The 12,821-nt window shown below is 42.8% G+C and overlaps 1 protein-coding gene across 9 annotated transcripts in view; it reads right to left on the reverse strand.

Moving 5' to 3' along the window:
• Positions 1-12,821, reverse strand: part of CHD9 (chromodomain helicase DNA binding protein 9) — a 226,719-nt gene that overhangs the window by 165,534 nt on the left and 48,364 nt on the right. For 3 of the 9 annotated variants that reach the window (XM_087420258.1, XM_014788389.2, XM_087420256.1), the window contains exon 1: positions 3,422-3,916. The exons of 3 other annotated variants lie outside the window; for them this stretch is intronic. The gene's annotated coding sequence lies outside the window, so the exon portion shown is untranslated. Of the gene's footprint in view, positions 1-3,421; positions 3,918-9,446; positions 9,600-9,686; positions 9,752-12,821 lie in introns of those variants that run through there. 3 more of the 9 variants (XM_087420260.1, XM_087420259.1, XM_087420264.1) reach the window with 3 other exon arrangements.

Raw genomic sequence — 12,821 nt, forward strand, 5'->3', positions numbered from 1 at the left:
AACATCAATCATACAACCAAATTAAATATAAATATATATTCTAAAGCCAAACAAATTTCAATTAATGTAACCACGGGCCCTCTAGGACCAGTTCAACTGACCCCATCTTATCAACAGAGTAATTAAGAGTTGTTTTTCAGGACATGAGAGTCCACCCTTGTCCAGTTCAGGCCACCAAGCCATCAACTGGGCCTGTGCAAATGGTAAGCGACCCTTTTGATGTCAAAAGGCTGAAAACTCCACCCTCAGATCATACTAACATCACCATTTTGTGAACATGAGTCCTATGAAGAGCCATGAAGCTTGACCAAGCTTGTGCAGATCATCCATTACCTCACTTCTCCTTACCTCCAATCGTCTATCTCTACTCTTCAGACCGCTCTGCCCTTCATCTCATAAATTTTGCCCCAAGCCCTGGATCAGGGAGACAGATCTGAGAGCATATGCCTCCTGTCTCCTTGCAGATCAATCTAGCAATAAAGCTGTTTTCTTTTGTCAAAAGCTGATGCCGTAATAACTGTTTTTTTTCTTTTTATGAGCATCAGGTAGGAGAACCCCAATTTTGTGCGGTAACATTAATATTAAAAACAGGAAATTGACTTAAATGCAGAATTTCCAAAGTTTGAAATATACTGAAAACTGAGACCCACATTGATTATCACCATCTAACTTGAAGGGTTTAGAAATACATTCAAAGTTCCTAAAATATAGTAAGCACTTAATAAATGTAGCTTTCCCTCTCATACCTGCCATCTCTTTTCTGACTTCCCAAGAGCCTACAGTCAAATCAAACCCTCTCAGGACTGTTAGGCTTCTCCAGACCTCCTTAGGTTCTTTTGCTAAAAATCTCCAACGCTGTCCTCTCATGCCCTTCAATACCCTCGTGATCTTTTTCACTCACTCAAATCCACCAAGCTGTATTAACCTCACCACTGTGATTTTACCTCCAGGCCTCAGTTCAATTCAATTAACATTTTCTGTATATTTAGAATATTTATTATGCGCCTGATACCTTATTAATACAAGGTTAATAGTAACCTGTACCTTCAATGAGGTCCTTGCTTTTGTTTAGAAATGTCTAAGTTCATTTCCCTGTGCTTCTAGGCTATCTCTGCAGTTACTTTATGTTTTCTCTCCTCAAGCCTTCAATTCTAACTTCCCCATTTTCACCCAAGGACAATTTTGTGTCCTAGTCTTCTGAGGTTTTCCAGTTGAAATTCACCAATCATTTTTTTCAGAAGCATGTATCTGTCTTTGCATCTATCCCTTTTTTCTTCTAGCTATTCTCAGAAGAGGACGCATCAATACTCTCCAAAGACAAACCTCACCTCTTAATACCATTCCATCTAGCCTTTCAAAGGGACTTACACCCACACACACTCCATCTCTCCCCAGGATCTTTAACCATCCCCTTGCAATTGTCTTTTCCCCTCCTAACTTTAGGCATCAGATCTCCTTTACCTTAACAAAAATACACAAAGTCATCTTATTTCTAGCCTTCCATTCAGTGACAAATATTGAAAATAAGTGATCCACTGCCTCTATTTACCCATTTGCCTGTTAACCTCTTGTATTTTAGTTTCTGCCCCCATAAAATTACTGCAACTATCACATTATTCACAATAGCCAAGAAGCGGAAGCAACCCAAGTGCCCACGGACTGATGATTGGATCAAGAAGATGTGGTATATATATACAAAATGGAATACTACTCAGCCATAAAAAACAGACAAAATCATCCCATTTGCAACAACATGGATGGACCTTGAGGGTATTAGATTAAACGAAATAAGCCAGACAGAGAAACACCACATGATTTCACTCATATGTGGAAGATAAACAAACACATGGACAAAGAGAACAGATTAGTGGTTACCAGAGGGGAAGCAGGTTAGGGGGTGGGCACAAGGGGTAAAGGGGCACATTTATATGGTGACTGACAACTAATAATGTACAACTGAAATTTCACAATGTTATAAACTATTATGACCGCAATAAAATTAAAAAAGAAAATTATGGCAACTATCCTTTCAAAGACGACTAATAACCTCCTAGACAAATCTAAATGTTCTCTCAATCCCTGTCTTTGACCACTAGGAAGTACTTGCCATCACTAACCAAAGTGACAGAAGCTAAACTCAACTGCTATCTTCTATATGAAGCCTCCAATTGTCTATGCATCCCCATCTATCACATACTTTTTAGGCTTTCAGTGCTTAAAAGAACAAGGCCTTTGACTTAATCATCTCAGGTGCCAACTACCACCCTGCTTGGCACGTAATAAAAGTTATTTAAATGTTTTCTGAACTCAGCTCAATTAACCCTTCTGCCTTCTGGAACTTCTCTCAGCGTCTATGACAGTAGACTATCTTGGATTTTCTTTCCCATGGCTTTCTTTGCTTTTCTGATCAATTTAAAGTAAGTGAACAGGCAGAAGTTTCTATGTAGTGATTTCATTTCCATCAAATCCACTTACTTAGCATTTCAAATCCAGTCAGAAGTTGTGCTGACATCTTTCCCACGATATCCTCTAAAATATGATTTCACATTCAAATCCCTGAGAAACTCAATTCCATTTTTCTTGGAATACTATAAATTATTTAAAAATTTGTTCTTACTACTGATATAAAATAAAGATATAAAACCCAATTTCCCACTACTTTAACAAGACCATATAGCATCTCATTGCCATCCTTCAAGCCTGACCAAAAGCATACTAAGAAAGCAACAGCTTGGGTTCCTATTTATATAATGATGCGTATCCCTATGAGTAAATAGCCCTGGGAACTTTGGTCATTTCTGACAGATTTCTATTCATCTCAGGAAAAATATATATCTTTACAATAATTTTCCCCTCTGCTTCCTCAGGGCCTTATTTCAAAGTATCATGTACATTTCACCTAATAGCTATCAAATTCACTTTGACTAGAAGTTTTCTTCCATCTCCTTCAAGAAGATTTCTTTAAGTTATAAATATGTATTTTTTCATTCTTCCCAAACCACACCCCAAAAATGGTATACTATTCACTCTATTTTAAAAAACAAACATTTTTAAGGATCAAGACAGTGTCTCTTATTTGACTATAACTTGGAGAACATAAAACCATGTTTTGTTATAATCTGCTGTAATCCAACAGGCACAAAACAGGCGCTCATTTTTGGACTGAAAATCTTTATATTTTCTATTTCATATTCCCTTGCTGTATGTCTCATTTAAGTAGAAATAACTATTCATTATCAAATATTCTCTTTGGAGAGGAAAAAAAAGCAAAATATTTTTCAAACAGTGGTATTTTAATCAAACCACATAACTGAATATGGAGTAACTGGCATTCTCCATATACTGCTGAAAGGAGTGTAAACTGGAAAAACAAATTTGGAAAACTTTACAGCATTATTGCTAAAGTTGAACATATGTATACCTGTGGCCAGCTTTTTCACTTCTAGAAAAATATACTTCACAGGAATGTCTACACATGTGCACCAAAAGATGTGTACAGGAATGTTGATATCAGTAGTATTCATAAAAGCTCAAAACTGAAGACATGTCCATCACACATTAGAATCAATAGCAATGACAATGGATGAATTACTCCTACACGGAAAAACACAGATTAGTCTCAGACATAATATTAAGCAAAAGAACACACACTATATGATTCCATTTACATAAAGTTCAAAACCAGGCAAAACCACTCTATGGTTTTTGAAATCAGCATAATGGTTACCTCTGGGAAGGCTGAACGGGAGAGATAATTGGAAGGGAGTATGAGGGGAGCTTCTGGGGTGCCAATAACAATAACATTTTATTCCTTGATCTGGGGGGTGGTTTCAGAGATGTGTTTACTTTGTAATAAGTCACACAGCTATATATCTAAGATGTATACACTTTTCTGAATGTCCACTGTTAACTTAAAAGTTTTTTAAAAACCTAACTGGAACAAGATGAACCATAACTAAATATTTATAAATCACCATTTAGAGTATATATCATTCAAGAAAACATTGGTAAACATATATAAGATGGTCTCTGAAAGGACTTAAGTAAACTCTGTATACTATTGATTTAAACACACGCTCACCAAAGCAGAATAAGTGTATTCTTATATTTGGATATACAGTGAACCCATTAAATTATGCAACTTCCACAATAAAATATTCCCTATTTCTAATACTAGAAACCTCAAGAAACTTAGTTTCTCTGTACATCAGTTTCTTCATCTATAAAACAGATTAACTAAGTGCACCAAATCTATAATCTTAAATTCTTAGATTTGTTTTAGGTAAAGCTGCCCAGTACCTGAAATGGAAGAAAAAATTTTAATGAATAAATATTTGTTTTTTTCAAGATAAACACTGCAAAGATGACATAACTGAAAAATATGTAGAGAAATATATTGAATTCCAGTCAGTTAATTCCATGAAAAAAAGAATAATTTTTAATTTACTCACTGTGATAAAGCACAAAATTTTAAGATAAAATAAACTTTATGCAAAATATATGAAACCAAACTATTATCCTAACCATCTTTTCCTTTTTTGTACAGAATAACTAACAAGATACATTAGCAGTTATCTTTCAGAAGCATAGCCATTGATTTCCAATAGAGTAAAATTTAATATACTTTATACTGCTGCTGCTTAGTCAGGTAAACTAAACTGAAATGACCACTGGACAAGAAAAATAATCTTTTTTTTTTTTTCCCCAGATTTCAAACCATGTCCCCCCGTAGCAATAACAATGTTTAAAATTACTGATTAAAAAAAGCTTCAAAGTATAATAAAAAAAAAATTAAACAGTTAACTTTACTTAATAATGCCAAAGTATAACAGAAACATCAATATCTACAGTTATAATAGCTACTAATGACCTGAATTATAATTTTTATTCCTAAGCACCAAAAGCCTCATTAAAAATGATAAATTTAATATCAGGCTGCCTACAAGCTAATAACTTTAAAGAGTGCTATTTCCTGAGAATATCAAGACTACAAGACTTTTGTTTTCTGCACCATCACCCAAATAACATATAAACACATCTAATACTACATTCAAGTTAACTTTTTTCTCAAACCTTCCTATCTAATATAATCTATACTAAGAATATACTCACAAACTTTCAAAAACTGAAGTGCATTGTTAAAAAGTGAGATCATTTCGGTTGCTACTTTTTCTAGCATACAGATGAAGCTTGTTCCTTCCTCTCAAAACACACACTATTAATGTCATAGTATGGTGTCCCACATATAGCTACACCTATCCTGACAGAGGCACCTATCACTCAGATAAAGGCAGTCCCCACCTTCTGAAGCACTTGTCTGGGGATGGTGTTCAAAACCTGATTTCTTGCCAAACCTTTTCTCCCTCCTCTTCTTCATCTCAGTAACTCTCACCATCCTCTAGCTAGTTCCTCAAGCCAGGAACCTGGAGGTCATTTCTGACACCTTTTCTTTAACGCCCAATCCATCATGTAGTTGTCGATTCCCCACCACTCCCATCTCCTCTTTCTCTGTATAGCAAATCAAATTTTAGACACACATGCTTTTCCCTGACTTCACTTCTACAGCTGCTACGCTCACTCCAGCCACCACCATGTCCTACCTCAACAACTGTAGTCGTACAACGTCTGCTTTCACGCTTGCCTCTCTCCAACCCATTCTCAACCAAGGTGATCTTCTTCAAGTTTAAATTCAAGCATATCACTCTTCTGCTTCAAAATCTTCAATAACTGCAACGTCCTCAGTAAATCTCCAAAGGCTTTACCACGTCCTGCAAGGCCCTGTGTGACCCACTCTCTGCCCATCTCTCCCATTTCGCCTTGCACGGTTTTTCTCTATTATTATGCTCCTGCCACCCTGAACTTCTTTCATTTCTTCCAACGTATTAAGCTCTTTCTTGCCTTCATACACATTTTTCTCTCTTCCAGGAAATTTGTCCCCTGTCTGGCTTCTTATGCTGTATGCCTTGACTTAAATATCATCACCTGAGAGAGGCCTTCTCCGACTACACAAACTAAAATCCTCCCCATTTTTGTCTCTCATAGTTCTCTTCCTTTATTGAATTCATCACAAGTTGTAATTTTACATTTGTTTATTTACTTGTTCATTATCTGTTTCTTCTATTAGATTGTAGATTCTATAAAGGTAGGGATCACTTAATAGCACTTAATAAGTTTATTATATTACATATAAAAAATTAATAAATTAAGAAATCACTTAATACACCTGTTTAATGAATTACTGGATGCGAATGACCTGGAATTCAGAGAATAAATTATAGCTCAAAGTGCCTTCCCCTCCTCTGGGTCTCCCATTATCACTTGATCAACTTTCCAACTGTTTCTAAAAGGGAGGAGCAAAAACCGTTCCTGCAAACTTAAAGGCAATACAATAGAGAGAATGTCTGGAAGTTGTACATGATATGTCAAATAAGCAATAATCCTATGATCGCACAGGAAGGAGAAACCCCTAAGGGCTACAATGACAAGAGACGATTTTATTCACAAGGTGGAATTTCACCTGAGTATTCAGAGACTGGTAAAATTTGGAGAGGTGGAACGTATGGGAGTGAAGCCCAAACAAGGTAGTAAACAGAGATACAAAGTGTTAGAAGACAGTTAAAAAGTTGCAATGTGGCAACTTATATTTACAAAGTAAATAAGTGTAAAAAGCTAAATCTTCTATCATGTAAGAAATCTGTGTCATGGTAAGACAATTACGTTAAGACCACAACAGCTACAAAACACTTAAAAAGTTACAATAAAATCTTTCTATCTCCCCAGTGTCCATAAATCTCTTCTGATTTCAATTTTTGGCTTTTAAAGTTCTTCAAACATTTGTAACATGCTCTCTCATAGTTTTCATAATTCATTTTCCCTCTGATCAACTGCCTCAAGTTTCCATATTCTTACCTATGTTCTTTATTCACTGTATTGCTACCGGATGAAATTTCCCAGTAGATCTATTATTTCAGTTATATTTACTTTTACTTTTTAGACTCTGACTTCTCTAGGATTTCATTTTCTCCCCCCCTGTCAAAGTATTTAGTTGACTTTTTCTTCTATTGCATTTATATCAATGATCAACACATCTCACCTTTTAGAAAATCTAAAATGTTCACAGGTACCAAAATTTTTATTGTACTATTGATAGAAACTTCAACAGATTTTACTTCTAAATCTGTAACAATTCCTGCCTCTTAAATTTATACATTAAGCCCCTCCTTCAGTTCTACCTTGTTTCCACAGGTAATCTGCCAAGGTCTAGTTCAATGCCTTATAGAAGGCATTCAGTTACATCGGATAAGGGGTTTGGAGTTAAAAGTTTCTAAAGATACTTCCAAGTTGAAAATTCTATAATTTCATTAATCTTATGTCATAGGCTTTTTCCACTGACAACACTGCTTTCTTATCTTTATTCATACCTGCCCATTAGTGGTTATTCTTTTAAAACTGTTTTCAGGCAAGGCCAACTCTACCACTATTTGTTTCAAATCCTCTGCTTTTTCTTACACTTAAGTCCAAGTATAATTTTTGTATTTCAGAGGAACAGATCTCATGGAATACTTAGAATCATGGAATTGTAAAACTGGAGAAAACTACGGTTCACAGAGGTTAAGAAACTTTACTATAGCTACACAGCTAGCAAAGTGACAAAGTCCTGATTCTCTCCCACCAGCACTCCTTCCAAGTCAAGAAGGCTTTCCTGGTTACATCAACACAATGCTTTTTTCCTAAAGCTATTTCCTATGCTCTTAGAATATCATCTTCTCCTAGTTGATCAACACAGGGTTTTTGTTTTTTAACTCTACAATACCCACTCTCCTAAAACTGCTCAGGGATGACAGATACCTCAATCAAATCTGAAAGGCAACTCCTTCCCAGCCCCCCAAGCATTTCACATCTATATTATACCATCTGTAGTTTACGGGAAACTCCCAAGGACTGAGACCTGCCAATACTTTGTAGTACACTATAACAATTTAATGTGAGGTGCTAAAACAATAAAACCAAAACCTGAAAAGTCTTGGAAGATATATAATACAGGTTTAACTTGCTTGGAGCAATAGACGTTTTTCATTTAACAAGTATTTATCAAATATGCATCATATGGAAGGCTCTTTGGTGCCTGCTGTTAGCAAAAAGTCACATTTAAATTCAAGTTCTGTAAATCCAACAAAAAAGAAGAAACACTATGTTCATCCTTTTGCATTGCAAAAAACAAAAACAGAAACACACCCACACAACACACACCTCCCTCTGCAATGTGGAAGCCCCCCTTAACTTCACCTTCTGTACATTCAAGTGTTTGCGGACCTAGTCGTCCTTTTAAAAAGTATCTGTACAATTATGTCTAGAGTTTAGGCAGAGCAGCATCACATAAGATGAGCCCTCTTTTCTGTTCATGATCCTAGCTGGTTAAGTAGAACTGGAGAGTTCGAAATCAGAGAAAACGAAAAGGTGAAAAGTAGCATGCAAAACTGAGAAACTAAACTGATAGTGATTTTACTAATGAAGATAAAGTTTCTTTAATACAGAGGAATTCTGAGGTAGTTATGGGTATTCCACATAAACAGATAAAAGCCAGAACAGCGTCAAATCCCAGACCTCCAGGAAAGTAACTAACATTGTTAATATTACAATTAAAAAAAATTCTCGTCTACTTCGTTCTGAAAAGTTTTATTTTCCTTAGAAGAAAAAAAAAAAAAGGGCAAAACAAAACCAAAAAAGGAACACAGAGAAACCACTCCGAGCTAGCGACTGCGACAGGCGAGTGAGACACCCTGGCTTTCCGGGTCGTGCCTGGCTTCGGGATGGACGTCCGCGAAGAGAGCCCTGGAACCACCCATCACGCCCCACACCCAGGGCCCCAGCAGGCGGACACAGCCGGAGGCCACGGGGTCGGGCCCGCCGCAGACGCGCAGAGGCCCGAGGGCTGCCCCGCGGGGCGAAGGAGCCCGGGGAGCCCGCGCGGCCCGCACCCGGGAGGCCGGGCCTGGGGAGGCGCCGGGGGCGTCCCGGGCTCGGGGCCCCCCAGCGCCCGCGCGGGACGCCCTGTCATGAGTCACGGAGGCGGGGGAGGAGGCCGCAGGAGGGAGGGAAGCCCGACCCTCGCGAGCAGACGGGGAGGCCCCCACCGCCCGCGGGGCGGGGAAGGGGGGCCCTGCCCACCCACGCCCTGCCCGCCCTGCCCGCCCTGCCCTCGCCTCCATTCGACGCAACAGGCGCGGCGGCCGGGTCCCGACCCCGGGCTCTGCGGGCCGGGGGGCGGGGGCCGCCGCCCGCAGCCATGACAGGCGCGGGCCGGGCCGCACGTGCGGGCAGCGCCCCCTCCCCGGCCTCCCCGCGCGCCCGCCCGCCCGCCCGCCCCGGGCCCCTCACCGCCGGCGGCGCGGCCCGGCCTGCCCCGACCCCCCGGCCGAGCGGCGGCGGGGGCGGCACGTACTCACCGCCGCCCGCTGGCTCCCGGGCTTCGCCGCGGCTGGGGCGCCCCCGCCGACCCCCGCCTCGACCGAGACTGACACGCGCGGCTGGCCGGGCGGGGGCGGCCTCCGGCGACCCCCCGGCTGACAGAACCCGGCCCCGCCTCTCCCCACCAGTTGAGCAGCGGCCGCTGCCCGCGGCGCCCCCGCGCTTCCTCCTCACGCCTGGGGCGGCGGGCGGCAGCGGCGGGCGGCGGCGACACTTACCGGCGGCGCGGCCAGGCCCCCTGTCAGCGCGGGGTCGGGCGGGAGAGGAGGGCGGAGCGAGGGGCACCGCCTCCCCCGCGCCGCCACGCGCCCGCCTGATTGGCCCAGTGCACTCCCCCGGCGCGACCCCACCAGCCCCTGCGAGCGGCACTCCGGCGGCACCGGCGCGCCATTTGCATATTTGTGCCCGCGCCGCTGATTGGCCCGCGGTCGCAGGGGCGGCCGTGACCGCCGCAGCTCCCGCCGCCGCTCGGGCCGCCGCTCCCGCCGCGTCGGGCGACCCCGGAGGGACGACGGCCCTCGCCGCGCCCCTTCCCTCGCGACGCGGCCCGACCCCGGGCGGAGGGCGGCGGGAGGCGGGGTCGCCGCCCTGCGCCAACATGGCCCCGCCGCGCCGCCGACCCAATCGCCGGTGCGGTTACTCCGGCAGCCCCGGGCGGCCCCGGGGCGGGGAAGCGCTGGGGCCGGGCGCCCTCTGGCCGGAGCGCGGGGCAGTGCAGTGGCCCGGGCGCCCCTCGCCGCCCAGCCGCGGCCGCCACGTCAGGCCGCGCCCTCGCGGCGGCCTCTCCCCTCCCCGCCGCCACGTCAGTCCCGCCGGGCACGCCCCGGCCGCGGCGGGGTCGGGGCCGAGGTCACTCACGCGCTGGGCATCTCCCTGCCAGCCCGGGGCCAGAGCCTCCCTTTTCAAACGGCGGTGGATTGGGACCCACGTTCTCTTTTCCTGCCGAGCCCCGGGTGACACACGCCTGTGCTGTGAAACCCGGAGCAAGGACAGTGCCGCCGCGATGATGCAGCGCTTCAGCCCAGGTGCTGAGCACCTGCCGTGCAGAAGGCGCCAGGAGAGACCCAGCCCCGACTCCTGAGCTAGACGGAGCGCGTGCATCTCAAGTGGCGGAGAGCTGGGGCTGCATCCTAGTCTCCCCCATGTTCAGGCCCACGTTCTAACCTGCACAGCTCTGACGGAAAGGACAAACGAAAAAACGGGTGGGGGGAGGACGACACTGGTCCAGGAGTCGGGGGCATACTGGAAAACCACTGGCTTACGAAGCCGTGGGGACACCTGGGTTCCCTGTTGCTCTGTCACTAATTAACTGAGTGGCCTACATTATATCATAATGCGACCCAGGACCTCGGTTTTCCCTTCTGTAAAATGAAGAAGCTGGATACATTTTCTAAGAGCCTTCCAGCTCTAAAATTCTATAGGTATCTTTTTCAGGCCCGGAGCTAGCGTTAATACCTAAGGAAAACTTTAAAATCCACCTCAGAATGAGACAGAAAAAATAATGGAATGTCAGAACTTCAGTCAGCCTACCTTATGTTTGTTCCAAACCGTTTTACTCTTTCAAATCCAGTGTGGGTGATATTTAACATCCACCTTACACTTGACAGAAATCTCTTGAATTTCAGTCTCCCCAAAGAAGCACAGAGCAATGTCACTGTGCTTGTTTATGCCTGACCAGCATGGAATGACTGCAGTACACAGAGTGCTGGTTGCCAAGTAATTTCCTTCTTCATATTCCCCATGAAGGCCCTCCAGAGAAGATCAACACAAGCTGAGATACTGAAGGGGCTGGGAGGACACCCTGCTGAGAGAGAAGTAACAATTACAGCTTTGATTCCGCTCCAGCATACTTAATAACAACCACATACTAGGATAAGAATGCACAGGAACAGTTCATCTCTGAGCTCCCTACACTACTTCTTATGTGAATACTGCTTTAGTTTGCAAATTCAACCTGTTGAGTCCAATAAGGCCAGTAACATCTCATTTATCTGGCATCATAGGAGAATAAGATATCCCATATAAACGAAAACTTTAGCTACTTTACAGAACTTTTCTCCCCAAGGAAACTCATGTTTTCTTGAATACAGCCCTTTGAAAATTACTGACACTTGATGATTAAGGAGCACCATTATCAACATTGTATTCTATTAAGACCAATGTATGCCCTCAAAAGTACGTAAATTGATTTGTCCCTATAATAAATGGCTTCTAGAATGCTGTTTTTATGATTATTTTAAACTTACATCTGTTTTTCAGTATGACTCCTTCCTTGCTTCTGGGCTGACACTTCTCCATTTTCCTACCCAACAACCTTCTTTCCTATTTTTTTTAATGCTTCTATTCTACAATGAACTTAATTCAACATGGATAAACTTTTGTTAGTTTAGACTTTCAGGTTTTGACTAAAGATTTGCTGTGGGGTTTTCCTGTGGGTTAAGTACAGGAGTTTTTGTGACATCTATTTTGACTGCTCAGTGACCAGTTTTCACTTACTTCTTAAATCTTAGTGGTATTCTTGGTAACTGAGATTTCTGAATACACGTACTCTGGAAATGCTATTGCAAAAGGGCTCTACACCCAGAATTCAGAGGCTACATCAGTAAATACTATTCTTTGCAATTTAAATTAATAAGAATCAATATCATCAACAGCAGCAAAATCTAGCAACACTGGCCTACTATTTCCATCAGGCTATGGAATATAGAGAACCAGGTGGTAGCAATGCTCTCCAGGTCCCTCTATCCCACTCTAGAGTAAAAATGGCTCCATTCCCACCCAATGCCTTTCAAAGCAAAAAGACTCTGCATCTGTAGACAGAGTGAATTAGGTTGCTAGGAAGCTTGTGCAATGATTGTCTATGGAGAATAGACAGCGGTTCTCCATACCCTGAATGAAGCATTCTGCAAGGATATCCAGTAGGTACAATTTACTGAAATCTAACTAGTCCCAGGCACTGTGTTAAGGGTTTATATTTGTTATTTCATTTTACCTTCACAAGCACTCTACAAGGAAGGGATTATTTTTCCCATTTTACATGAAGAGAGTCCAAAATCTTGCCCTGGTTACATCATCGTTGAGTGGCACAGATAGGATTCAAACTTAGAACTAATTGATCCTAAAGCATATATCTCTTAACCATCATACTATATCCCTGCCTTCAGCCTTAGTTTCCAATTCCAAGTTGTTTTATCAAGCAACCTTTTAGTAACTAATTTGGCACCTTGTAAGGGGGAATTCCCTGGTTTTGGTAACTAATTTGGCACCTCGTAAGGGGGAATTCCCTGTACAGGCATTTTGGTTGAGATCACCAAAAAAGGAATATCCCAAAATGTATATATCAAACTTGGCAT

Source organism: Ceratotherium simum, chromosome 30 (assembly GCF_057802395.1).
Source record: "Ceratotherium simum simum isolate JZ-2026a chromosome 30, ASM5780239v1, whole genome shotgun sequence".
Taxonomy (NCBI): domain Eukaryota; kingdom Metazoa; phylum Chordata; class Mammalia; order Perissodactyla; family Rhinocerotidae; genus Ceratotherium; species Ceratotherium simum.